Genomic DNA, 21,908 nt, shown 5'->3' on the forward strand with positions numbered 1-21,908 from the left:
TGAGGTCCAGCTCCGAGGGCCTTCTGGCAGTTCCCTCACTGGGAGAAGTGAAGTTACAGGGAACCAGGCAGAGGGTCTTCTCGGTAGTGGCGCCTGCCCTGTGGAATGCCCTCCCATCAGATGCCAAAGAAATAAACAACTATCTGACTTTTAGAAGACATCTGAAGGCAGCCCTGTTTAGGGAAGCTGCCCAGAGTAGCTGGGGAGGCGCACCCAGATGGGTGGGGTATAAATTATTATTACCGGTATTATTATTATTATTATTATTATTATTATTATTAACCATAGGACTAAAGAGCTCATACCATCAATATAAGCATTTCTCTTGGTCCAACAGAACATCATCCCCTCTCCTCTACTTGCATTATGTTCTGGGCTTCTTCCAACCCTCTGGAGCAGATTTGGGGGAGGTGCAGGGGGTACACAGAGGGAAGAGAGGGATAAAAGCCCTGTTGCACTAGCTAGAGTCCTTGCACTCGTTTCCAGTAGTGGAATTGGGTAGCTGAAATGAATAGATATGGCTAACTTGGACTGTTAATTTCAGTGAGTCTCCTCTGAGTATAAGTTAGTTGGGTATGATTCAATATTCCAGCTGCCACCTGACCAATGCAGAATAGAGTGGGACAATTGCTTCCCAGGAGTTCTGTGTGAAGCAGAAAGGCATGGCTAATTGCAGGCACCCCATTTTACTTTATGATAGATCTGAACAGAGCTGTGAGTTTCTCATGTGTTCCAGTGTAATGTATGAAGCAATCCTCAGGTATGCAGTATTAAAATGCAAACCCATGCATGCCTTCTCCAAAGTACGCCCTACTGAGTTCCATGAAACTTGCTTTAAGGTAAATGTATCCAGCCTTAAGCTGGGTTTCCCTTCGAGTTCTTGCTCTCTAGTCAGTGCTAAAAACAAATATAGGTTAAGAAAACAACAACACTAAACATCAGAAAGGAAAAGAACATGGGATATACATTTTTTTTAAAAAAAGATAATTAATTCTATGCTTATGGTTTGTTTTCTGGTCTTCCTACAGTATTAGTCAATTTGGCAGCATCAGCTGCGGAAAGAGTGGCTAAATTGCATTTAGTTTTTAATTTAAAAGCAGCGTTGAAACAAGGGTAGTGTATTTCATCTTTAAAAGCTGTAAGCATTTTTTTAAAAGAAAGAAACAATAGATTTGACTTGGTTCTGTTCTTTTCTCGTTTGAGTCAGCTCTTGTAGAGCATGGGGATACCTCAGGTCGAATGTGGTCCCCCAGTCATCTCTAACTACCCTTAGGATTCTCCCTCAACTATGGTCATCATTGACCCTGCTTTGAACTCTCCTTGAGAATTTTTTCCTGGTTGGGATATGCCACTGAACTCTGATAATGCCTCTGGCTTTACTGGATCACGGCTAGAAAGAGCTTGCTGTACAGAGGTTAAATTTGCATTTGTTGCTCTGTCCACCTTTTACTCTGGCCATGACCACCCCTGGCATGTGGTCCCTTGAAGGCTGCCCAAAAGAGACTTTGGCCCTCAACTGAAAAAGGGGTTTTGAAGTGATATTGATCTAAACTGTGCTGGACACTTTGGAAATTAATAACATATTAACATGGTTCCCTAACAAACCTGCACTTAGCAATACAGAGACACTCTGGTGTCCTGTGTTCTGGGTTAGAGAGGACAGTTATGAGCAGTCTTCAATATAGTTTTATCCAAGAGGGAGCCATGCCCCATGAGTTCATTGGATAAAGATATTGCTTGCACCTTCCATTTTCACTGATGTTGATAGATTTCATGCTGCCTTCCTCCATATTCCACTGTGATGGCATTTAAAACCCAGGCGCTCTATACAATCCAAAATAAAATCACAGAGCCATTGGAGTGCTATCTGGCTTGGACAAAAATGACCTGACATTCCTCTGCCCCTTTAACAGAGAATGATCTGCAGATACCAGCAGCAGAAGTTTAGTGTTTGTGTGTTATGGAGTTAAACATGGTTTCATGGGGAGGAAGGATAGCTTAGTGCAGGCATCCCCAACCTTTGGCCCTCCAGATATTTTGGACTACAATTCCCATCATCCCTGACCACTGGCGCTGTTAGCTAGGGATCATGGGAATTGTAGGCCAAAACATCTGGAGGGCTGCAGGTTGGGGATGCCTGACTTAGTGCAAGGAGAGGGGACTATAGCCCATGTGTGAGGAACCTTTGGTCCTCCAGGTGTTGCTGGTCTTCACCTTCAATAAGCCCTGGCAATTGGCCATGCTTGCTGGGCTGATGGGAGTTGTCGTTCTGGAGGGTCTAAAGTTCCCCAAACCTGCTGTAGGCCTTCAGAACTTGCTGAACTACAGCTCCGTTGGTTATGCTGGTTGGGAGTGATGGGAGTTGGAGTCTACTGTCATCTAAAGTACTCAGGTTTCCTATCCCTGGATTTAAAGGTTCAGGTAAGCAGGTGATGGGAAAGACCACCACCAGAAAGCTGCTGCAGGTCAATACTGGGCCAGGTAGACAAATATTTTGAGTTGGTTTAAGGCAGCTTCCTATGCCAATTGCAGCATTTCAACTTTGTGTGAAATGGACATCTAGCAGTGGTTAAACCAAAAGCTTGCAACTCTATCAAGGCAAGGAAAAGTATTCTCTTTACAGGCCCGGAGCAGCAGCATAGTACATGAGGCATTTATCCTAGACTATAGGGATGCTTCTGAAACTCTGTGCACCTGCCATTTCTTCCTAGGTTTGGGAGTTCCAGATTACCTGGTCTTGTTTTTGAAATGGAATTCATGCATCAGGAACGTTCATTGTCCTGTTTTTAATTTCTGAATTTTGTGCAGAGTGTGCACTGGGCATTTGCTGCAGCTGTCATTCCCTTCCATTCTTTTGCTCCTCAGGAAGTTCCGTTTTATCATTTGTGGGATGAAATGAGACAATGTTTTTTTATTATTATTTTTAGATCTCATTACAGGTGTGAAATAGCTTGCCAGTGCTGCACCATTTGTGTTATCAACACTATTTTGTGAGTGGTCACTGTAATTATTTTTACATTTAAGTGTTAATGGAATTACTACAGCCTGTATTTCTTCCATTTCATTTCCCACTGACCTCCCTGCTAACAGTCCCTCCATCCAACCATATGCATCTAAATATCTGCTAACTTAAGTTAACATTCCATTAATCTGATAACAAGTACTCTAGACTCATGCTGTAATAAATGTTAGTTTTTAAAGTGCCACAAGACTCCTGTAGTTTTTCTTGCTACAAAAACTGTCCCTCCCCTTCTCCTCTAGAAATGGATCAAGCACTTTTAAAAAAGCATTATTGATGTGATTGTATGATCAGTTGCATCGAAAATAACTTTCTGTGGGGTTTTATGGGTGCCCAAGAGTGCCCCTTCTCTCTCAGACACATGAAACCTCTTGATGCAGTTGTACGTATTGCATCAAAATTGATAAAGCATTGCCACAACCGAAACAAGCACCAGTAACATAGAGGGAGAAAATGCAGATGAGTTGGGGGTGATGAAAACTGCAGCAAACAGTGTGTGCTACATTTCTGAAATCAATTTTAGAAATTATCTTACAGTGGTACCTCGGTTTACAACCACAATTGGTTCCGGAAGTCTGTTCATAAACTGAAGCGTACTTAAACTGAAGCGAACTTTCCCATTGAAAGTAATGGAAAGTGGATTAATCCGTTCCAGACGATGAAAAACACCCCCTAAAGCAGCAATTTAACACAATTTTTACTGTCTACCAAGACCATTGATACATAAAATGAAGGCAATAATCAATGTACTGTACTATAAAATAATTAATACAGTATTGTAGATGAAAAAAATTAACATTTATTTTCCTTACCTAACTTTGGGGCTGGGAAGCTACTTGCTGGGCATCCTATGGGGCAGTTGTGGAGACAGCGGGCAACCATGGCTGCCTCTCCTTACAGTGAGTGAGGCGAGGGGTGCGAGGGTGGTGGCAGGAGCAAGCGGCGGCGGCAACGGCAATGGCAACGCAGCACGGGCAGAGTGAGAGGCAGGCGCTGCGACACAGCCCAGTCTAGGCCGGCTCCTCCGGGCCCGTCCTCTTTCTCTCTCCGGGCCTCCGCGAAGGCATCAGAGTGCTTCCATGGCTGCATCCCAGTCGCGGACGCTCCGATGCCTCCGCGGAGGCCGAGCCTTCACTCCTTGTGTTACTTCCGGTTTACGATTGTTCATAAACTGAAAAGTCATAACCCGAGGTGTTCGTAACCCGAGGTTCCATTGTAATCATGTGACAATTGGACATACAGTATAGGAAGTTGTATTATACCAAGTTAAACATGTTTACTAGCACAGTATTATATACTGACTGTCAATAGTTATCTAGGTTTTCAAATAGGAGTCTTTCCCAGCCCTAGATCTGCAAGGGATTAAAACCTGAGACCTTCTGCATGCAAATCATATCCCTTACCACTGTGGTATAGCTCTGGAAGTAGAATTCAGTGCAGAGATGAAACAATAAATGAAAAGAAAATCTGCTCACCCCTGCTTAGAAATGGGGCATCATGTAGATAGACAGTCTTCACCATGCTTCCTTATTTTTCCTAGTTGCAAATTTGCAGGTTCTGGGATAAAGAGAGCTACTCTTCATATTCAATGCTGGGAGGACTCATCAAGTCTTTTTTTGGACAACATCTGCCTGTATGTAGCTCTTTTCACTGTTGTTAATGAGAATCTCTTTTATGAAGATGTGTTTGATTTTTTTTCCTTCTGGAGATGGAGCGAAGGAGGACCATTTGACACTGCTGTATTTTTGCTGCATTTTGTTAGGTGTTGTTGAGGATGCTACAGAAGAGTTTGTTGATATTACTGATCTCTCTCTCTCACACACACAGTTTGAAGGTAACTCAATATCTCAGTGTATTGGTCCATGTTGAAAACAACTTCATTAAATAATATGGTTAATGAATATTTTCAGTGTGGTACATTTCAACTTTTTGAGCCAGTGGGCACATTTGGAATTCTGAGAAAGTGCCGTGGGTGGAAGTCACAAAATACCTCCTGGGGGGCATTATTATTGTTACTACTAATAATAATATAATTATTTATTTGAATTGTGCCTGTAAACCAGGCTTCCTCAACCTCGGCCCTCTAGGTGTTTTTGGCCTACAACTCCCATGATCCATAGCTAGCAGGACCAGTCATCAGGGATGATGGGAATTGTAGTCTCAAAACATCTGGAGGGCTGAGGTTGAGGAAGCCTGCTGTAAACAAACCAGTACCCAATACAGCCTTTTCCAATAATGGAGTTGTATGCTCCCTATAACCAGCAATCTGGTTGCAGCTCTTTGAGCCAGCTGAAGTTTCTGAATACTTTTCTAAGGCAGCTCCATCTAGAATGTGTTTGAGTGGGACCAGTGCTTTTTTTTCTAAAAAAAATGTTTACTCTCATTCTGTCTGACACTCAGGAAACACTGTGGCAGGAAATGAGGCCGCCATCAGGAGTAGCAACGGAACTGACGATTCACTGTGCTAGAGAAGAAACTAATTTTTTTTTGTTTCTTCCCCCATTACAAATAAATTAAAAAATTAAAAAATTGTCCAGTAGCACCTTAGAGACCAACTAAGTTTGTTCTGGGTATAAGCTTTTGTGTGCATGCACACTTCTTCAGATACCATGCACACGTAAGCTTATACCCAGAACAAACTTAGTTGGTCTCTAAGGTGCTACTGGGCAATTTTTTAATTTTATTTATTTATTTTGACTGCGTCGGACCAACACAGCTACCTACCTGAATCTTCTCCCATTGGATTCACAACATGTTTAGGGGTATACATACCCCTGCATCCCCCAGAAAAAAGCACTGACTGGGACATCCCGGAATTACAGAAGCCACCCCGGCTTCTTATTGGAACTTGGGATGGCATGTTTTGGCTCCCGTGAGAGTGTGGCCCCAAAAGACACTGGGTTTTTTGGGGGGGGGTGGAGCTGTGCTCTCAAACAACTCACCTGGCTGCTATGAGGATGCAGCCCCCAAAGACGTGCATTTTGGGGAGCTGTGCTCTTGTGTGAGTCATATAACTCACGTGGGAGCATGGCCCCCAAAGACACACAGTCTGATTTTCCTCTGTGGCATGTTGGAACATATGGGTGCTACTGCTGTTGGAAGTCTTCCTTCTGGTTCAGTGATTAGTTGGTTAATTGGCCGCAGGGCCTTAATGGATAGCTTTTGAGTATCAGTTCAATGTCAGGGACAAGATCCCTTCCCTAAGTGACTAACATCCATATGTTTGTTAGCAGAAGTGGCTGAATAAAACAGACTGGAAATCCATTCCTGATGTAGACAAGAGAGTAAGAAGAGCTTGCTGGATCAGGCCAATAGCCCATGTAGTACAGCATCCAATCATCTAGCACAGCGTCAAATCATCTTTTAAATAAGTTTACCAGACATCCCCGTTTCCCAGGGACAGTCCCCGGATTTACAAACCGGTCCCCATACAAAATCCATTGAAGTTGAAAAGTGTCCCCAGATTCATTGAAAATATCTGGCAACCTTCCTTTTAAAGCCATCCAAATTGGTGTCCATCACTACTTCTTGGGGGAGCGAATTCCAAGTCTTGAGCTAGATGGACCAATGGTCTTATTTTGGTGCAGCACAGTTTTCTATCTGCTCTTTGTGTATTTGTAGTAATGCCCCCTGAATCCAGGGGAATAAATCTATTATAAGTATATGTGAGTGGGTAAGACAGGCCATTCTCTTCTTCATTGGTCCATGTGGGGTGAGATTAGGGGTGGGCAGGGTGGGGAAATCTATTTTGTTGGTGCATTTTTCTTCGGAAGCCATAGATGGTGCTATTGTACTTATTGTCAAATAGTTCTAAGTATGCATAATTGTATTAAAAACCAAACCTGCTCCAAGTCACAGGGCCAGCAGTTTAAAAAAATCTGTTTACAGTCACAGAGTTCATTTGTTTAATTCTTTAGATCAGGCATGTCCAACAGGTAGATCGTGATCCACTGGTAGATCACTGGACATCTGTGGTAGATCACTGGCTTCCCCCAAAGAAGCCCAAGAACTTTGGCTCCCCTAAAATATAGCTAAACATTTTAGCCCTGCAGCCCATAAAAAGAAGCTCATCAACCTTGACCTGAAACCCTAAAGAACAGGTCTTCCTCTTCCGTAAAAAAACTCAACAATTCTGACCTGAACCCCCAAAAGGGAGGTAGATCACTGCCAGTTTTTAACTCTGTGAGTAGATCGCAGTCTCTTGGGAGTTGGCCACCCCTGCTTTAGATTTTGTATAAAGGCACCAGACCCACTCAGTAACAATTAATATCATGTGAAATTGTTAAGAAAACCACCTACTCAAACCATCCAAGAAATCATAGAATTCTTTCCATGTGCCCAAGGGAGATCAAGACTTGTTTTCTTCTTCAGGGATGGTCCGAGATGTTTTGCTGCGTGAAATGAAGGACAAGATGCCCCAAATTGATTGGCAATGGCTCTTCAGGTTTTCAGGCAGGGTACGTTCCAAGACTTACCTGGAGATGCTAGGGATTGAACCCAGCACCTTCTGCATGCAAAGCAGAGTCTATATGACTGAACTGCATCCTTCTTATTTCTGTGCTGACAATGGGACAGTATCCCCCTCTGTTCTTGAGGGCAGTGTAAGGACTCAGATGGGGCACGGCAGGCTATGTGCCCCCCACACACACTCCAACTTCCTCCCTCAATATCTGTAACCTGTGGCTGCCCCCTCAATCTGCCTTATGAGATGGCTGACCCCGATTCCCCCCCTTGAACACCACTCAGCTTCACCATGCTACATTGCATGTCAAATTGCCTTTGCTTTTTTGAAGGGGATTTCAAAAGCAGCCTGTGGTATGGAACGGAGGTCAGAAGTTCAAAGAGAAAAGACCTTGGAAAACTCCACGAGGTCAGTGCAAAAGGTGTCTAAATCTCCTGTTTGGATCCCAGTTATCTAAAATCAAAAGCCAATCCATACGAGGCCTGAGTGGAAAGAGATGATTTCTGTAAATATTTTCACACCCTTTGATAAGCCACTTTTCAATGAATGTTCATAGGTGAGGCAAGAAAATTCCCTTCTTCACACTAACTGCAACAGGAGGGAGTGCCACACCTTCCTTTGCCCTCATTGAGATGATCACATAGCAAAAGCTTATTTGCCAGGTGATGCAAGGATGTCATTATATTTTCTCTGAGATCCCCAGTTGGCTGGGATAACTCAGAGAAGAAGAAAAGACCAGAGCTGTGAACCACTGCAAATAATAACAAATAAAAGGGGTTTTAGACGGCAGTATTTTACACTCTGAAATACTCTCAGAGGTCTAGTTTCACCCTTTTAGGTATGGGTATTTTGATTTGTGTTCAGTTTAACTACAATACCAATGGCTGATAATAATTTGACTCAACAAACTAATCTGCATCAATAAGCACTGTGTTATATAGTTTCATCCTGTATCCATGGCTGTACGATGGATTCGTACAGAACATTATTTACATGATACCAGTTATCACTCAGCATCCTGAATGTGAAGAATAGCTATGATCATGCACTGATTCATCACAAACCATTGCCTCATCTCAGATGGAAATGGAGAGACAAGCCAGGCAGTGGCTGATACTGCGTGCTATGAAATTGCTTGAACAAGTCACATCACAGCTGACTGGCAAACGAGACACTTCCTAATGTTAAATCCCTGAAGTTGGTTCTTCTGGGTTCGTAGCAGGAAGTGAGTCAGTGAATGCAAATGACTGGTATGAACAGTGTGTTGGAGAGAGTATCCCAAGCTGAAGATGTTTTACTGTGTGCAGATGGCAGTTCTGCAACTATTATTATTTATTCACACTTTAAAGTCAGCTTATTCTGCTTACCATACTATCCTATTCCAACTGAAACCAAGTGATTAAAATTTTCAGAGGTCCCTAAGAGCTCAGGGTAGATGGTTTCTCCCCTCCCCAGTGCTTCTTTCCCGTGCCAGTCTAGCTGAAAGATGGGTGGGGGATAGTCCATTTGGTTCCTGCCTGCAGCCTTTGACTTTTGGAGACCAGAAGAGCTAATTCTCTGCTGTGCAAATTTCCTGTGCATGAGTTTCCAGTTCGACTCTTGATTTGTTTCCAGGCACAATAATTCAAAGTGCTGGTTATCATCCTTATTATGGTGAGGGGTAGCCAATGTGATGCCATACAGAGGCTGTTGGACTTCAGCTCCCTGGTCATTGGCCAGGCTGGCTGGGGCTGATGATAAGAGCCGGAGGACACCAACATCTGGAGGAAACCACGTTGTCCTTATAGAGATTTTGCACAGGGTACTGTATATAGAAAACACATGGATCTGGTTGCCTGCTGAGGTCACTGAATGAGGCTTTGTGCTGGATCCTGCCATCATCAGAGGTGTGGGTGTCAATCACCCAGGCACTGGAGCCAAGTCTGGTATTCCCCCCATCCATTTAATGCTTCAGCACCCAGAATAATATATTTGTGGGGGCTGGGGCCCCCAAAGTCAATGGGCAAAGTTGAAGCCCTTCGTTGCGGGTACCCACAATCTTTGGTGCGAGATGGCACCTATGCACCTGGGATAGGGCCTTTCCCATTCCATTGACTGGGCTATGGAAATATGGTGGCCATGGGGTGGCCATGTCCTACTGTTCATGGGATAGTCCTCTGTTTGAAGGGATGTTAGAGGACAATCATCTGTTTGAAGGAGCTCTCTGTTTGAAGGTCTCTCCGATCCAAGTCTGCTTTATATTTAAAGTCTGCTTTAAAAATAAAAAACCATAAGATGGACGAACAGCAGGAGTCCTGAAATTGCCCAACCTGAGCAGGCACCACTGTGGCTGAGATAGATTATATTTCCATTTATATGATAGCATTTAGTTAGTTATAAACAGCTCCTCCTCACAAGTGGAGAAGCCCAACAAGTGATAGAACAATAAATATATATGTTAAAAGGTAAAGGGACCCCTGACCATTAGGTCCAGTCGTGACCGACTCTGGGGTTGCGCGCTCATCTCGCATTATTGGCCGAGGGAGCCGGCGTATAGCTTCCAGGTCATGTGGCCAGCATGACAAAGCCGCTTCTTGTGAACCAGAGCAGCACATGGAAACGCCGTTTACCTTCCCGCTGTAGCGGTTCCTATTTATCTACTTGCATTTTGACGTGCTTTCGAACTGCTAGGTTTGGCAGGAGCTGGGACCAAGCAACGGGAGCTCACCCCGTCACAGGGATTCGAACCACCAACCTTCTGATCAGCAAGCCCTAGGCTCAGTGGTTTAACCCACAGTGCCACCTGGGTCCCTAAATATATATGTTAAAACCACACAATTTCAATACAGATGCAGGCTGGGAAAGAGTTCTCCTTAAAAAATACTTCTAAACTTGCATCTAGACTTGTACATTAGCATATGCAAAACACTGTCCCCTTTTGTTTTTCCTGGCAATGCATAAGTGACCACACGGTATACCTGTCTGCTCTCTCCTTCTAATGCAGGTAATGTACAACAACCACTGAAGGTCTTTTATCAGGATAAGAAGACTGGCCTTTGAGCCTGAGATGATTGCTGTTGTCTTGGTATTCTTGATAACATTTTTCCTGATCTACTTCTCCCTCCCCTCCGCTGCTACTGCTGGTATTCCCCGCCCCCTCCATTTGATGCATTTTTAATTGTTGGTGTTGATGGGAATTTTATGTGGTAACCACCTTGTGGGCTTTTGAGCAGCCTATAAATGTCTAAACAATCACACACACATGCAAGAGGCCTACAAGAAAGAAGTCTATTTTAAAACACCCCATGCAGGACTAACCAACATGTTGCTCACTAGATATCCAGGGACTCTATCAGTTGCAGATCGCTAATGGGCAGAGATGGTGAGAGATGTAATCCATGACATTTGAAAACCACCACATTGGCTACTCTGGGCTAATGCCCACTGAGAAAAGAGACATGCCTCTATCAGGCCTGGCTCTCTGATTACTCTGGTCCAGGAAAAAGAAAAGGCTAAAGATTTCTTTCTCTCTTCTTTTCTTCCCATCTAATTATTATGAATTTTGTGGAACTGTTTTCAGTGTTTACATCTAAATGTTTCATGGATTTGCCTGCTTTCCTGTCATTCCCTATGATTTAGGTAGCAGCCGAAGAACAGCTTAAACTTCCCTTAATAGCTCCACTCACTAAATGTGCCTGTAAATTGTTCTCTCAACAGAGCATCCTCCTTAATGAATTTGGGATGATCGCTCACTATTGTTAGCAAAGCAATGAAAATCTACTTAGGTTCCCCCCTCCCCTTATAGGAACTTAATGAGGCAAAATTGGGAGCTGATCATCAGGAGTTCTTCCTTTCATCTCTTTGGGTCTTATTTACAAAAGCTTATTATGAGCAAAGCATAGGGAGGGTGATATGCAGCGATTAAAATTCAACTTAATGGTCCTCTTTCTCTCAGGAAGTACAAAATACTCTGAAAGAGGCAGATATTTGAGAAATAACCAAGCATGTGCTGGCAAAGGTCCATGAGCTTAAATATGTGCTTTGTTGTAGAATTGGACCATTCTGAGAAGTGCCCTTTTCCTTAGGAGGAAGCTCATCCCGTACAGATGCTAATAAAGCCATGCCAGGGACCCCTAGCATTAAATGGAGAAGAAGACGAGTGGGCTGTAGCTAAATCAGGATCCACCAAATGATAAGAATATAAGAAGATACTTGTGGCTCATATCAAAGGTCCAGCAATTTCAGAATCCTGTTTCCTGCAGTGGCCAACTAGATCAGGCATCCCCAAACTTCGGCCCTCCAGATGTTTTGGACTACAGTTCCCATCTTCCCCAACTACTGGACCTGTTAGCTAGGGATCATGGGAGTTGTAGGCCAAAACATCTGGAGGGCCGCAGTTTGGGGATGCCTGAACTAGATGCTCCCAGGAAGCCCAGAAACAGGTTGTGAAGGAAGCAGCTCTCTACTGTTGTTATTTTCTAGGATCTGATACCAAATGATATTTTGCCTCTGAACCTAGAAGTTGCATACAGCTATTATGACTACAGTACCAGTCATTGATTTCTTTATGAATGAATTTTTCTGTGTACAAGGAGGGGGTACCTCCTTGTTAATTCCTCCAGATGTTAATTCCAAGTCTCTTCACCCCCAGCCAGCATGGTCAATGGTCAGTGATGAGGGGAACTGCCATCTAGCAGTATCTAAAGAGTCACAGGTTCTCCACACCAGAGCTGTGAGAACAAAGTTCTGGTGGACCATCTAGTGTCCTCTGCTTGCCTGGATTCTTGCAAAGCATGTGGAATGAGGTGGGCTTGCAGCTGATCCAGGCAGCAAGGAACATCTTGCAAATTAGTTATGCCCTACCCTGGTTAGTGATCCTGAGTATGCAGTCTTGCTTTGTACATTTTCAAGTAGATCACATGGATTCTCAGGAAAACAAAGCAATAGATCCAGTGGTAAGTGACCTTTAACCCTCTGCCCCTGACACTGTATTGACTGGAATTGTCGCCTCCCTGGCTCCTGTTTTTCCCAACTGGAGGAAAGTTACTTGGCCGCCACACATACACAGTTCACCTGAGCCACTGCCCTCAGCAACAGAACAGTAGCAAAACTCTGTTCAAATGCTCAATTGGCAACCATTTTAAATGGTTTTGGGTTTGTTTGCCCCCCCCCAGTAAATCCAGTCATAGCAATTATAACCTTTTTGTGTGTTTGTTTGCTCATCTGTGCAGTAAAATGCTTGCAGGCTTTCTTGGCATCTGGTTGGCTCCTGTGAGTACAGAGTGCTGGACCTGATAGGCCTTTGGGCCTTAGCCCAGGAGTCTGTTCTGAGGATCAGAGTATAGGCTTTCCAGTCACATTTGAGTTCTGGTGCCTCCTCTTAGAAGAGAACAGCGGTAGAGTCAGGAGTTCTCAGCTCCCAGCTGCCTTAAACATCACCAACAAATGGGCTTTATTCAAAGTTAGTCCCACTCAGAGTGCACCCATTGAAACTAAAGTACTAATTACTAACTCAGGTTCATTCATTTCATTGGGTCTACACTGTGGAGAACTTAGTTGGAGACAACCTGGTATCTCTTTCTGTGCATCATCCACATCTTTCCAAATCCACTTTGCCTGCACCATTGCTTTCCTCATCAATTTGCCAGCTATTTCTGGGGCCTGAGCACCCTTCTGTTGCTCTCCACTCCCTGTCACCTAAGCTACTTTCCTTCATGCCACAGTTTGCTCTGTAAAATTCACTCAACTGCCAAAGCAAGTTCTCCCCCATCCTGCCATTCCCAGCATCTCTGCCACCAAAGTCTCATTGGCCAACCAAATGTCAGCCCAGGTGAGGCTCCTTTCTAGTGCTCCTTCCATTTGTCCCACTTTTGAATACCGTATTCTTTCATTGCATGTGTAGCACATTTAATGACTTTGATGCATGATTTGCCTGCATGATTTATCCCTGTCATATAGGATGATGGATCTGATCACAATTACTCACCAGCAGGCTATTTGTTGAGTAGGCAGTGATGCTGTACATTTTGCCATGAATGAAGAAACAGCAGTAGCAATGACTATTAGTGCAGCATTGGGCAGTGATGAACACTGGAGGAGTGCTGTAACTCAGTAACAGAGCACATGAATCACAAGTAAAACCTTTACTTCCTAGCAGGTAGGCCTATGAAAGCCCCTAATTCATTCATTCATTAAAATATTTATATACCACTGTATCCTAAGAAAAAATATATAGTGGTTTACAAAACATAAAACCAAACAATAACACCACAAAAAGTTAAAAACAAGTTGTTGTTGTTGCTGTTTAGTCGTTTAGTCGTGTCCGACTCTTCGTGACCCCATGGACCAGAGCACGCCAGGCACCGCTGTCTTCTACTGCCTCCCGCAGTTTGGTCAAACTCATGTTCGTAGCTTTGAGAACACTGTCCAACCATCTCATCCTCTGTCGTCCCCTTCTCCTTGTGCCCTCAATCTTTCCCAACATCAGGGTCTTTTCCAGGGAGTCTTCTCTTCTCATGAGGTGGCCAAAGTATTGGAGCCTCAGCTTCAGGATCTGTCCTTCCAGTGAGCACTCAGGGCTGATTTCCTTCAGAATGGATAGGTTTGATCTTCTTGCAGTCCAAGGGACTTTCAAGAGTCTCCTCCAGCACCATAATTCAAAAGCATCAATTCTTCGGCGATCAGCCTTCTTCAGGGCCATCTTGAGCAGATCGCGCGCCCTGGTGCTGAGGGGCAGAGATCGCTCCGCCGCTCACCCCGCCCTCGCAGGGCGCAATTGGTTTCCACGTGGCTTCGCCACGCGGCGCCCTCCTTGCCAGGCCGGCGCCCAGCTTACCAGCCCCCCGCCGTGGTGCACTGCACCACCGGGGGTCTATGAAGAGCCAGCCCTGGCCTTCTTTATGGTCCAGCTCTCACTTCCATACATCACTACTGGGAAAACCATAGCTTTAACTATACGGACCTTTGTCGGCAAGGTGATGTCTCTGCTTTTTAAGAAGCTATCTAGGTTTGTCATTGCTTTTCTCCGAAAGAAGCAGGCGTCTTTTAATTTTGTGATTGCTGTCACCATCTGCAGTAATCAAGGAGCCCAGGAAAGTAAAATCTCTCACTGCCTCCATTTCTTCCCCTTCTATTTGCCAGGAGGTGATGGGACCAGTGGCCATGATCTTGGGTGTTTTGATGTTGAGCTTCAGACCATATTTTGCACTCTCCTCTTTCACCCTCATTAAAAGGTTCTTCAATTCCTCCTCACTTTCTGTCATCAAGGTTGTGTCATCTGCTTATCTGAGGTTGTTGATATTTCTTCCGGCAATCTTGATTCCGGCTTGGGATTCATCTAGTCCAGCCTTTCACATGATGAATTCTGCATATACTAAAAACAAAGATCAATAGTCCTTTGTAGGGGATGCACTGTTAGTTGCCTGCCTAGGCCTGGAGGAATAGAAAAATTCTAAGCAGGCATTTAAAAGTTGGCACAGAAAGTCCTGCTGAATCTCAATTGGCAGGGTGTTCCATAGGACTGGGCTGATGACACGAAACGCTTGATTTATTGTTGCTGTCGAACAACCTCACCAACTCGGGAACAACCAAAGATGCTCCTGCAGGTGGTCTCAGTGATCAAGCTGGAATAGAAGGGTTTGGGTGATCCTGAAGTATCCTGGACCCAAGTCGTCCAGCACTTATAAATCAATACAAGAACCTTGAACCTAGCTTGGTAGCAGGTGGGCAGCCAGTCCAGCTCTTTGAACACAGATGTATCCAGGAGTACCCCCAAATAACACACTTGCTCCTTCAGATGGAGTGCAATTCCATCCAGAACAGGCAACTTGCCAATTTCCAAAACAAGGAAAAGCATGCACCCCAAAAGCCTCCCTCTTCCCAGGACACAAACACAGTTTATTGGCCCTCATCCACTCAGCCACTGCATCCAGAGACTGGTCCAAAGCTTTCCCATCCTCTCCCAATTTAGATGTTTTGGAGAAGTCGAGCTGCTTGCTACCAGCATATTCACTCCAAAACTCATCTAATGACTGTGCCCAACGGGTTCCAGGACAGATATTGTGGCTGTAAATTCTAGAAAGATGCACATGCTTTATTCTATTCTACTGCAATGCAACCCAGCCTTGCTACATTCCTTGACACCCTCAGTGTCCTTTTAGAAAGGCAGGCTGATGCTGTGGAATGGCACATCTCCTTTCCTGAACTAAGGACATCAGCTTCCCAGTGTGAAGGTGGCCCAGTCTTTAGTATAAAGCCTGACAAGGGGTACCATGTGTTACATATAGAAGCTGATATGGCTCATCACTCTTCTGTTGGATTACCTCTTCACGTTGGTCTCTGCTAAGCTCTGCAGGGGAGTATGATTTTTTTTTTGTCAAAAGAGCAGTTTCAACATCTCCTTTACTCATCCTCCCACTGCAACCCGAGGCTTCAGCTTCATCCTAGCAAGTGGGAAAACGGAGTCAATGTATCACAGGAAGCAATCATGCAATGCACAAAACAAGCAGTCTCAGTAATTAAACAACTTCCATCCCCTTTTCTCTGTTCTCTTTCAGCACTAGGCTGATGGGCTCTTTATCTCTGGCACAACATAAGACAATGATGCAACCAAACAATCACACGGAGAATGAGCGAGGGAGAAAGCACTTAAAACAATAATTTTCATTCTTTGCTACCAAGGCATTGAAGAAGAAGAAGAAAAATAGCCCATGACTTGAGATGCAAAGCTTTGATGCAATTGTGCAGGTGTTTAAGACCTCCAGGACCTGCTTACTGTCTCCTGGTAGCCCCCAGCACTGCTTGTTTCCACCGGGTAGTATTTGTTGGAGATAGAGGTTTGAAAGAGAGATATCTTACTCTCTCATAGCAGAGTTAAACACAATGGTGATTACTCCACACACACTAAAACTTGGTTAGCTTCATACCTGCCAAGTCCTGGACGGAAAGATCCGGGATTGGCAGCGCGCGAAAGCCGGAAGTTGCGTGAATGCAACTTCCGGTGGCGCTTTGCCCTTCTATGGGCACCAGAAAATGGTGGCGCCAGTGCCGGAAGTAGCTTCCACGCATGACCGGAAACACGTAAAAGCGACTTCCGGCGCCGCCGGCGCCATTTTCTGATGCCCATAGAAGGGCAAAACGCCACCGGAAGTCGCTTTTACGCGTTTCCGGTCATGCGCGGAATCGACTTCCGGCGCCGGCGCCGCCATTTTCTGGTGCCCATAGAAGGGGAAAGCGGCACCAGAAAAATGGCCGCCGTCAGAAGCCGATTTAAGGGAGAATATCGGGATTAAAGACTAAACGGGAGACCGCCAGGAAACGGTAGGAAAAAAGGGGTTTTCCCGGTGGAAACGGGATACTTGGCAGCTATGGTTAGCTTTGCATCTGCCCTCATCCACCTTTAAACAAATGTTCGCCGTGAAAATGAGTAAAAGATTCTTAGCTTTCCAATTAAGTGAATACTTTCCAGAAGTTTCCAGAAGTTACAGCAAACAAGTCTCTGTGCACGGGCAGTAAATAGGAAGAAGAAAAAGATTCCACATGGCTTTCCTTACAAAAAGGATCATGCAATCTTTGGGTTAGAAAAGATGCAGGCTATAAAACCTCCTTTTTGGAGAGATTCAGTTTACTTGGTTTTTCTTGCACCTGGGAGCCATTGGCTAGTGTGGCTCTTTCTTGTTTGTTGCAGTAAGCACAAAGAGAAAAGATTTTTTTGGGGGGGGGAGCAGAGGCTGCTTTTAAATGACCTCACCATGCCCTCTTAGGGGTTTCCCCCCTTTTCTCTGCCTTGTATGTAGATGGTGCTTTTTTTCTTCTTCTAAATACATAAGGATCCACACATGGCCAATTGAGTTTCCTATTCTAACATGAGATAGGATATGACTGCAAAGAATTAACATATATTAGCAAGCCAGGTCTGAGAGATCAAACGCATGGTGGGCAACCAGAACTCAGCTCTAATCCCAGCATTGCGAACAAAAGCACAGTTTCAAGAGATGTCTATGCTGCAAATAAGGAAAGGGATTCCTGGCATTTTCCTAATGGGGCTAATCTTTGATCTAATAGAACCGCCTGTGTGACACAGCTCTTCACTGGCACGGCTGAAAATCTGGGTCTGTGGCATCATGCCAGTTCCCCATTGACAAATGAGCAGCTCAAGAGCCTTCAATTTGCATCTGTCATTATCTTTTGTGTGTGCTAAGGTTTAATGTGCAATAAATGTAAATGGGTGATGTATATTCTGTGTTTTATTAGCTCTCATTTATGTTTGGCATCCGGAGTGCCTAGTTTGCATCTGAGGGCATTTAATCCTCTCCCTGATCTGACTCATGATCATCTTTCCAGGTGCCCCTTCCCAGCAACTGGCATATTTATTTTACTTGCTGAATTAAAAAAACAACAACCCATATATACTGCCTTTCTCCCAAGCCATGCAAAGAGAGTTACCATTTGAAATATTAAAACAAAAATGAAACACCAACAAAACAACATCACTGTGCATTGAATCCCCAATGCTCCATTGATCATCAGGGCTGCATAACTCTGTGCAATGCTGGTTTAGAGTGCTAGTTTCTTGCTTCACAGTCTCTCCTTCATGTTGCAAGAAATCCAAGGTGGCTTCAAGCTATTGACCTAAAGCAGTAATATTTCAACAGACACAACTGCAGAGTGCTTTTGTTCATAGTGGGGAACCTGTGGCCCTCTGGATGTTGCTTGATTATTGGCCATTCTGGCTGGAGCTGAAAGGAGTTGTAGTCTAAAATATTGGGGGTGTGTGTGCTTAGGTTGCCCTTGTTGCAGATATTAATATTGTGCAACAAAATAAAAAAAATCCTTCCAGTAGCACCTTAGAGACCAACTAAGTTTGTTATTGGTATGAGCTTTCGTGTGCATGCACACTTCTTCAGATACACTGAAACACAAGTCACCAGACCCTTATATATAGTGAGAGGGTGGGGAGGGGTATTACTCGGAAGGGTGGTGGGAATGGGAGATTGGCTGATAGGTGTGGTAAACCTGTTGACAACTGTTAATGACTGCAATTGGTCTTACAGGAAAAAGCAAAGGGTGAAATGGCTAAAAATAGCTTTATCGTGTATAATGAGATAATAATCCAATGTCTCTGTTCAGACCAGGTCTCTCCATGGTTTTAGGTTTGGTAATAAGTTGCAATTCAGCAATTTCTCTTTCCAGTCTATTTCTGAAATTCTTTTGTTATAAGACAGCTACTTTGAGATCTTGTATAGAATGTCCTGGGAGATTGAAGTGTTCTCCTACTGGTTTCTCTGTCTTGTGATTCCTGATGTCAGATTTATGTCCGTTTATCCTTTGGTGTAGGGTTTATTGCAGGCTCTGTTATGCATCTGCATCCTGCAGATGTTGTTGGACTACAACTACCATCAACATGCAGGCTGGGACTGATGGGAGGTGGAAACCAGCCATGTCTGAATGGGCACAGGTTTCCAATCCCTGGCCTAGAGGCTACATTTCCTAATCTACTGCCTTTTCCTCTAGACTTAAAGGCCCTGGTATGTTCACCCCATGGGATCCATGCATGCAGTGCTAGGGAGGAGGGAACGAACCTTTTACCTATGTTGTTTCCCTACAAAGCCTGCCATTAGCCAAGGAGGGGAGAAAGACAAGTACAATTCAGTTGTTGGCTTCCCCTGCCCCAACTAATAGTTATTGCCTGATGTCTCTGATTTGATTTGGATTGGGAAGAGTTATCTTCCACCAGCATTTTGAACCCACTTCAATTTGCCCCTCCCCCACTTCTGCTTTGAAGCTTGAAATGAAGAGATCTAACATAAAACTCCTAATCATATGTTCTTAGGTCCCCGATAAGGGGTGGGGGAAAATAAGTTATTTATTATCTATTCCTTGTACTTCTGCCCATAAGGCACTCTTGAGAAGCGTCACAACATGAGAAATACCAAAAAACAACAACAACAACCACACATCAAAAAGCAAAATCCTTTAAAAGCATTACTATAAATAAACGAAAAGCAGCAATTTCAAATAACACTGGGAAAATAATAGCAGCGGTAAAAGCTTTAGACTTCAAAAGACAGTTAAAAAGTACAACTTTCAGTTGACAACAAAAAGAAGCCAAAGAGGAAGTGGGATAGACTTTTACAGAAAGGGTATCGTCAACTTGTGGAACCGCCACTAAGAAAACCATGTCACGGAGACTCTTCCCTAAAAACAGGAAGTCCACATTCAGATTCTCTCCATCTGCCCTTCCTTCCTTTGAATTTTACAATCAATCAATCAATCAATCAATCACAACACCTTTATTGGCATATATGAATTTTACATAAATGCCTCATCTCATTTTAATCCCCTATACCAAGGTGGGGAAATTCAGCCCTGGAGGCTGAATCTGGCTGCCAATGGCTCTCTATCTGACCCTTGGGATGCTCCCTAGGCCTGGCTCAATGCCCTTCTCAAGTGCGGGGGGGGGGGCGTAGCCCCAGGTGCACAATTTTGAGTGAGCACGAACCAGGTGACCCCACACAGGTTCTGTCCTGCCTGCTATTAGGGGTCTCTGAGCCTCAGAGTCTGGCCTGGCCTTGCTGTCACGTCCTCAGCCCCCTGGCTGAATTGCCGCTCAGCCAGCACCAGAGGGATGTATCACTCAAGGGCTGTATCAGATGGTCAGGCTCCCACTGTGCGAGCAGACAGGCAGCACAGCATGGGCCCGTGAGCCCTCTGTGCCCCACACCCACCCACTGGTGGCGGTGGCAAAAGCTGGGCTGGCACAGAGGGTTTTGTTCACCCTCCTGGTCTCCCCTGGCATGTGTATGTGTGCATGTGCCCTGGGCACCAGCAAAGGATGTAACGGCACTGCTTTGGGATTTTCCCAAGTCCACTGATTTTTTCCTCCTTGGTACTATATTGGCTACCCACACTTTTTTAAAAATAAAAATGAAAATAAAAATAAATTTTATTTAATTTTCATACTACAATGCATAACAATATAACATTATTGTATTGTATATAGTTCCTGTAAAGGCTTACATAACAAAGTCCATTTTTCTCCCTTAATCCTTCCCCCTCCCTCCCCACCCTCTTCCCCTCCCTCATTGCGAGAAGCCAAGTTGCAGGGAACTAGGCAGAGGGCCTTCTCGGTGGTGGCACCTGCCCTGTGGAACACCCTCCCAACAGATGTTAAAAAGGAAAACAACTACCAGACTTTTAGAAGACATCTGAAGGCAGCCCTGTTCAGGGAGGCTTTTAATGTTTAATAGATTGCTGTATTTTATTCTTCTGTTGGAAGCTGCCCAGAGTGGCTGGGGAGACCCGCCCAGATGGGCGGGGTATAAATAATAAATTATTATTAATATTATTATTACCAGGTCGGGCCTTCCTTCTTCAGATCTTTAACCATGTACATAGTCTATTCATTCGTGCTTGTATATTCGGGTTGGCTTCCCCCCTTTCTATCCAGTTCCTATAAAATGGCCACTTATTTGTGGTTTTTTGGCATTTATTTTCCCATCTATCCTCTACCATTATCTGTGCAAATATTTCTGATTGTACGTATTCAAAAACATAGTCGTTCCACATGCAATACAACAAATGCAGTTGGGTAAGACCCCAGGACCGGACGGACTTACTGCTTTATATTATAAGACAATGAAGGACTGGTTAGTCCAACCATTGAAAGATTTGTGTAATGAAATTTTGAATGGAGGAGAGGCCCCCGAGTCTTGGAAAGAGGCCTATATCACGCTGATACCAAAACCGGATACGGATAGAATGCAAGTCAAGAACTATCGCCCAATCTCCCTACTTAATGTGGATTACAAAATTTTTGCTAATATTTTAGCCTCCAGATTGAAAAAGGTTTTGAAAGATTTTATTCACCATGACCAAGCTGGTTTCCTCCCGGGGAGACACATGAAGGATAATATCAGGAATATTGTGGATATTTTGGAGATGTTGGAGCAGAAAATAAATAAAAAAGCCATTTTGATGTTTATAGATGCAGAGAAGGCCTTTGATAATGTTTCTTGGCTGTTTTTAAAAAGGAATTTAGAAAAACTGGGGATGGGCCAAAACTTTTTGAATGGAGTAAATGCAATCTATTCCGAGCAAAAAGCTAAGATAATTGTAAATAATATGGTGTCAGAAGAAATTAGAATTGAAAAAGGTACAAGACAAGGGTGTCCCCTCTCCCCCCTACTTTTTATATCGGTTCTGGAAGTCTTACTCGATAGGATCAGAAAGGACGATGAAATAAAAGGTGTAACTGTAGGGAAGAAACAATATAAACTTAAAGCCTTTGCAGATGACCTTGTATTGACTTTGCAAGACCCAGAATCCAGTGCTCAGAGGGCACTGGAAGTAATTCAAGAGTTTGGAAGGGTAGCAGGTTTCAAATTGAACAAATCAAAAACCAAAGTATTAGATAAAAATTTGAATATTGAGGAGAGAGAAAAATTGCAA

The sequence above is a fragment of the Zootoca vivipara genome, chromosome 15, assembly GCF_963506605.1.
Source record: "Zootoca vivipara chromosome 15, rZooViv1.1, whole genome shotgun sequence".
Lineage (NCBI taxonomy): Eukaryota > Metazoa > Chordata > Lepidosauria > Squamata > Lacertidae > Zootoca > Zootoca vivipara.